The following is a 6,800-nucleotide window of genomic DNA, read 5'->3' on the forward strand; positions in this document are numbered from 1 at the left end:
GCCTCACTCATACCGGGTTCGAATCTCAATGGAAACACTAGATGTATGACACAAAACAATAATAATAAATTAATGTTTTTCGCTCGTTCTGTTATTGTTGATGTAATGTCTTCAAGTATTTTCATTGTTTTATTTGCTAGCAGATGCTTCCATTATTGTTCTGTCTAGCCACGCAGTCAAAGCAAATACATGACAGTTACAACCAGTATATTATCTTTTATTTCAAATTATCCTCAACCCAACGTGTACGTAATAGAATGAAAAATTAAAATACAATTATATTTAAACAATTATTAATTTTAAAGTCCAATAACTTTTTTTTTTGTACAGACATGTTGTTTTTAATATTTATATACTATTTTTTTATTTTGACTTCAGTCCAATATCTCAGACTTACAAAAAAAAATCTAAAACTTGTAAAAAAATGATTAACTTGATTAACAGGTTACCTTTTTAAATCCAGACTATTCAAATAAAATATAATAAATAAAGAGTTTAGATTTAACAAATTCATAAGGTGTGCAGCACTCCATACTTAGTAAAGAGCGTTTAAGGATGAGCCGTTAATACTACTTTACATCACCAAAAGAAAAAAAAAAACTACTTTACAATGCAGGGTTTGAGTTTTATTTTGGGTTGGTTCATGGTGGATGTGGTGGAATGGGGGTTAGTTAATAAATGTGGATGTAAGATGTTGAAAGGTTAGGTTGTATATATACTTGTATTGAGGAATTCTATAAGGTTGAAGATAATAGAAGATATAGTTTGAAAATATTTGATAATTTTTCAATTGAGTCAACAAAAATTTAATATTTGAATATTTTTGTCAATTGAAACTCTTGTTTTATCTATAAAAAATGATAATTTACTTGTATTTCTTTGTAGACGTGTAATGGTTCTCTATCCTTGGTTTGTTTTAATGGGAGATTACAAGGCTGCTGGAAAGTGGGATAAATAATTGAAGGGTTTTGATTTATTTACTCATTTTTTTTAAAAATATTTTATAGTCTTGATGACTACATTTTTGTCCACATCTCTGATCCCTAACAAACGTTGGTGTCACATTAGGAGAAAGGGAAAAAATGATGCAGGACCTCAATTTTTAATTTTTATACGATCTCAGCAATACATGAGTAGTGCATATTAATTAGTAAATTGCTGATTTTTACAAATATGAGGGTTTTGGAAAACATGTATTGTGTACCGAAACGTGAAATGGTGGTAGGTTCGTGACCATTGACCACCTTTTGATCATGATCATAATCTGCCAGAAGCATAGTGTCTTCGTCGTGACATGTGTTCTCATGCAACTGCGGTTGATATTTGAAATAGGCCAAGATCAAGATCCTAGATCCTTTTGTTGTTGTAATGCTTCAATGCTTCACACATGATTTCAAAGAGAGTATAGTGTGTGTATCTGCCTTCTTTTAGGCTCCATTTTAGTTTATGATGAATGGTGAAATATGAATTAAAAAGTCATACATATAATTGGTTATTGAAATTTAGTGAAAAAAAAATTAAACTGGTGCTTTAATAAGTTAATAATGTATCAAAAGAAGAGTCATTTTCAAGGATCACAAGGCACCGATCTTGTGGATCTTCCCCCTATATGTGTTTTCAGTTCCATTAATTATATAAAACTAAGCGCAAATTATACGAATTGTTGCCCCAAAAAACACCCAAGTCCCTTTTGATGGATTTTCTATTTTATTTATTTATTTATTTCGTGTACCAGATTAGTCGGTGTTTGCAAAATTATTACTGTATGGACATTATGAAATGTACAATGGTCACGTCATGCAATTGACCCTTTATTACGAGTATAGTGTGATGTATTATCAAATAACTTGAGTCAAATAACTTGAGACTATAGTCACCAAAAAAATAACTTGAGACTATAATAAACTCTATAGAATTTATTAATTAATTAGAAATATAAGCTTGATTAAAACTATATTAATTATCGATGTTGATTGTACCTGTTTTTGTGTGAGTGGCCGACTCCAAGGTATAGTTCGTTTTTCTGGTGTTCGGACTCGCTTTTCTTTGGATAAGAGAGATGATACTTCAACACTTAAGTTAGTATATCAAATTACTCAGAATGAATAGTATACCTGTGATCTAGTGAGTCACTTGTATTTATAAATTTGTGTTTAGGACGGTTATAAGTATTTTTAAAGCTACTTTACGGAGCTTTAGTTAATTATCTCGTAACTATGTTTTAGTGATTTTGTTTAGAAAAATTTACGGCGAGATTACTGTATCTATTTAGATTGGCACGTAGTTATTTGATTTTATAGAATAAATCTGTTAGGAAAGCAAAATACATACTCTCTACATACTCTTATATAGTACGTGTGTATTTAATTTTAACTAGATTTCGATTTATAGATTTACCTGTCTAGTTATAGTCAATTGACGGATCAGTACCGAATCTGCAATTTTATTTAATGGAACCAACCAAAATAACGAAAAGGAAAGACCCGTGAATGTATATTTTCCATGAGTGGAGTTTTGGTAGTTAACATGTCATATAAGTCTAGTGTCTAGGTTTCCATGAGGTAGATCTATGGCTTGTTGCCGGAGGAATAAAGATCAGAACATTTTTAACTTTTTAGAGAAATTATTGATTGTATGCTGAATTTTAATTGTATAATTAGCATTAGTTAAAAAACTTGGACTGAATTGGTTTGATATATGGGCTCCATAATCGCATTCTGTGAGTTCAACAAATCCTCCAACCCTGTACGAATTTGAGTTACAGGAACAACTCTATTTAACTCTTGCTTTTTAAAATAATTCTCACACAAAGCAATATCTCTCTGTCAATTCTAATTCTATTTCCTTTTCTTTCTTTAAATATGGACCGCATCACATTAATCAATTAATGATGTGCTTATATCATGTCTCCTATTGAAGGGGAAAAAAACAAAAAAGACTTGCTACTTATGATACAGAGTATACATTTTCACTAAGCTACCATCCCCTTCGTTGAAGATAAGATCAACACGAACTTGCTGTATAATTCACCACCAAATATTTCGATTTAATTACGAAAAACTTTCTTTGTTTTATTTAAAATAAATATGCTATAAAATACATGTTGTCAACGAGTTATAACTCAAATGGCATAGTCTTCTAATACTCATTTAAGAGGTTGTTGGTTCGAATATTCCTATTTTTAGTAAAAAATAAAAATAATAGATAATATTTTTTAACTAAAATAACAAAAACATGACACGGATATTTGAGCGATAAAATTTTCATGATTATTATTATTATTATCATTGAGATTGAGAGATAAGACTTATCTGCGTGTGATGTGAGCGGACTTTCTTCGGTATTTTTTTAAGAAACTGATTTTATGAGAAAACGTTTATCTAAATTCATACTCATTTGTATTTATATAAAATTGATATTAAAAAATAAACTTAATTAAATTATTATTTAATAATTTTTAACAATTAATTTTATATAAAAATTACACTTAAATTTCTACCAAGAGTCTCACATGGACGACTTTTATGTTCTTTTCTCATGGTTTAATGTGCTTATTATTTAATCTGAGTTTAGTTCATATAAAGTCATAATCGGAGATTATTATGAATTCCTATGAGTTAATATCGAACTTTATAAATTCTTATATTTTTTTTCTACATAATAGGGCTCTTTTTTGTGGCAATGAGTCAATGATTCTTGTAACATTTTGTACATCATCAAAGTGACGTTCAAGCTCAACATTAACACAAGTACCAAGAAGAACTCGTTCTCATCTACTCCAATTCTTGAAGGGGAAGTGGATTCTTTTCAAAGGAAAAAGAATTAGATAGAGTGCTTAATCTTATCTTTTATTTTATTTTTTTTATATTTTTTGTCTCATTTATAGAATTAAAGTTCAAAGATTATATTTTATTTTTTTAAATGTTAAAAAAATTAGAGAGAATTCATTTTTTTCTTGAACTTATATACATATCCTTATTCCTTCCATGTTTTTATATTGATCAATTGTATGGTAAAAATATAAATTTATAAATTTTTTTATGAGATGAAATACTAGTTGAAAAAATTAAGATTCACATTTTAAACAGTAATAATATAATAAAAAATAATTACAAAAAAATTATATTTTAATGTATCAGAAAAATAAAAATTATATTTTTAATAATACTTAATAAAATATTTTTGTAGAATTTAAAAAAAACGTGTTCTTAATATTAATAACACACAGTAAATAAATAAAATAGCTAACGACTAATAAGGACAGTCTTTTTGAAAATCATTGCAGGTTAGTGAATTTTATTAACAAAATAAAAAAATTACTACTTTATAAAGATTTATATATAATTTGAAAGGTAAAATTTTGTTCAAAAATCATTGTAGAATATTAGCCTTTATGAACAAACCATAAAATCTAATATCGTGCAATAATTTATGTGTAAAATGAGTTTTCTCAATTCGTTCATAATTTATAAATCATTATAAATGGGTGAATTTTGTACGAATTATAAACCTCTCAAATAATTACAGTAATTTATATAATACTAAGAAAGAATAAATATGTAAGTACAACTTGTTTAAAAATTAAATTACACAGTTGATCCTTATATTTTTATTAAAATTGTAAATTAATTTTTACATTTTAAAAGTTTATAATTAAGTTCCTGTACAAAATATAATTTTGTAGTTAGATTCTCATTGACATTTACCATAAAAAAAATGCATATTTATCATAATACTCTTTTTTTTTCTTCTCCTTTTTTTAGCGTTTTTGTTCTTTTTCCATTACCACCCTGAACCACCACCGCCATAGGTCAGCCGCATTCTCAAAACTCGCCGGCTCCCGAGGCGGAATCGCACTCTCCGCCTCCCAGAATTTTGCGCCGCCGCAAACCTCCTATACTTCTCGGACCTTAGAGGCTCACTCAAGAAGCACAATAAGGACGCCAATTTCGCCGGCTACAGGGACAAGAACTTCACCAACTATGGAACGAGTCGACCCAGTGGTTCCGATGCGTTCAAGAAGTACTCCGACGACGCCAACATCCCCGTCAACGACTTCCGCTACTACGGCCGCAACTTCGTCGACCATTCCAAGAGTTTCAATAGCTACGCCACCGACGATAATGTTGTCGACCAATCCTTCCACACCTACGGCTCCAGCGCCACAGGAGGAGGCAGTGATTTTCGCGGCTACGCCCCCGGTGTCTACGTCCTTAACCTTGGGTTCACATACTACTTTGACCAACGCCGGCAACGACATTTTCAAAGGGTACGACGTGGACATAAACAACCCTACCAACACTTTCTCGAACTACGCCAGTGGTGAAAACGACGTCGTCAAGAGCTTCTCCACATACAGAGAGCAATCCAATATGGGTGCAGATTCTTTCGCCTCTTACGCAGTTATGCCAAAGGCACCAACGCCGTCAAAGTGGAGTTCAACAACTACAAAAAGGAGGCGAGACTGGACTCGTGAGCACAGATGCGGTGGACATAGATGAGAGACAAAGAGCGCTGGGGTAAGGTGTTGTTTTGAAAAGTGAAAAAGTGAGAGCGAGAGAGCTGGGGAGGGGTAGGGTGGGTTCAAATAGCTTAGGAAATCTTTTGTCATTTTTAAATGGTTAAATTATACAAATTTTTTTGAGTAACGGGGCACAGGGCCCAAAGAAACAAAAAAAAAAACTAGATAACTACCAATTTTTCACATTTAACACCACTTGCATCAGTAAGAAGGTGGCGAAACAAGTATAAAGGGGGATGCTCGAAGAACTTAATTTCAGGAGCTTCTCCTTGACCCAATTTAGCGAGAGCATCGCGCAGAAATTGACCTCCCTATAGATATGTCTTACTTCTACCTTATTCACCTTTGCCAAAAGCTCCTTAATCGAGCGAATGAGGGAAGAACTACTATGGCTCTCCGGAGACGCCTTTTGAACCAGCGTTACAGCACATCTAGAGTCTGATTCCACCACTAATTTCGCGATCCTTAGCTTAGAAGCTAGCTTAATCCCAACATAGAAGCCCCATAGTTCAGCCATGGTTATGGTACAGGCTCCGATGTTCATAGTGAAATAAGCAATCGTGCAGTCAACCCAATCCCTAATAATACCTCCGCAGGCACCTCTACTACCAGGATGAATGACTGACCCACCTACATTCAATTTAGTCCATCCCCAATTTGGCACCTTCCATCCGACAATCTCCTCTCTGGTAAGATTTAGTAAGCTACTACTATGCTCTGTTACGCTCAAAGTAATGCTATAATTTCTGCAATTTTTCTTATCATTTGGTGAAGTTGATTGTTCGACAGAGTCTCATCCCTGAAAATGAGATCATTTCTACATTTTCAGGCTATGTTGCATGCTGTGACGAAGATGATGGGTCACGGAGTCCCATCCTGCTTTCGAGAGACCAAGGAAAGGTTAATATATTAAGCCATTCTTGAGAGGATTGGAAGAAAAAAATTTTATGTGAATCTCTGTTTACTATGTTAATCCATATCGTACGGATGTAGGGATAATCACGTAAAGTGTGGAGCACAGTCTCTTCCTCTCCGCAGCATCTTGGACAGTCACTGTTGTCACTATATTTTTACTAAAATTACAAATTAGTCCCTACTATCAAACACGTACAACTCACATGTTTAAAATAGCGAATATGCTGACGAGTATTCTGTTAAATCAAACATTGTTTAAACGGTATAAACTAAATTATAAAATTTAATTTTGTTTTAGGATCTAATTACAAATTTTAAAGTGTAGAAACGAATTTGTAATTTTTATAAAAGTATAAAGATCAAT

This window comes from Arachis ipaensis, chromosome B09, assembly GCF_000816755.2.
Source record: "Arachis ipaensis cultivar K30076 chromosome B09, Araip1.1, whole genome shotgun sequence".
Classification (NCBI taxonomy): Eukaryota; Viridiplantae; Streptophyta; class Magnoliopsida; order Fabales; family Fabaceae; genus Arachis; species Arachis ipaensis.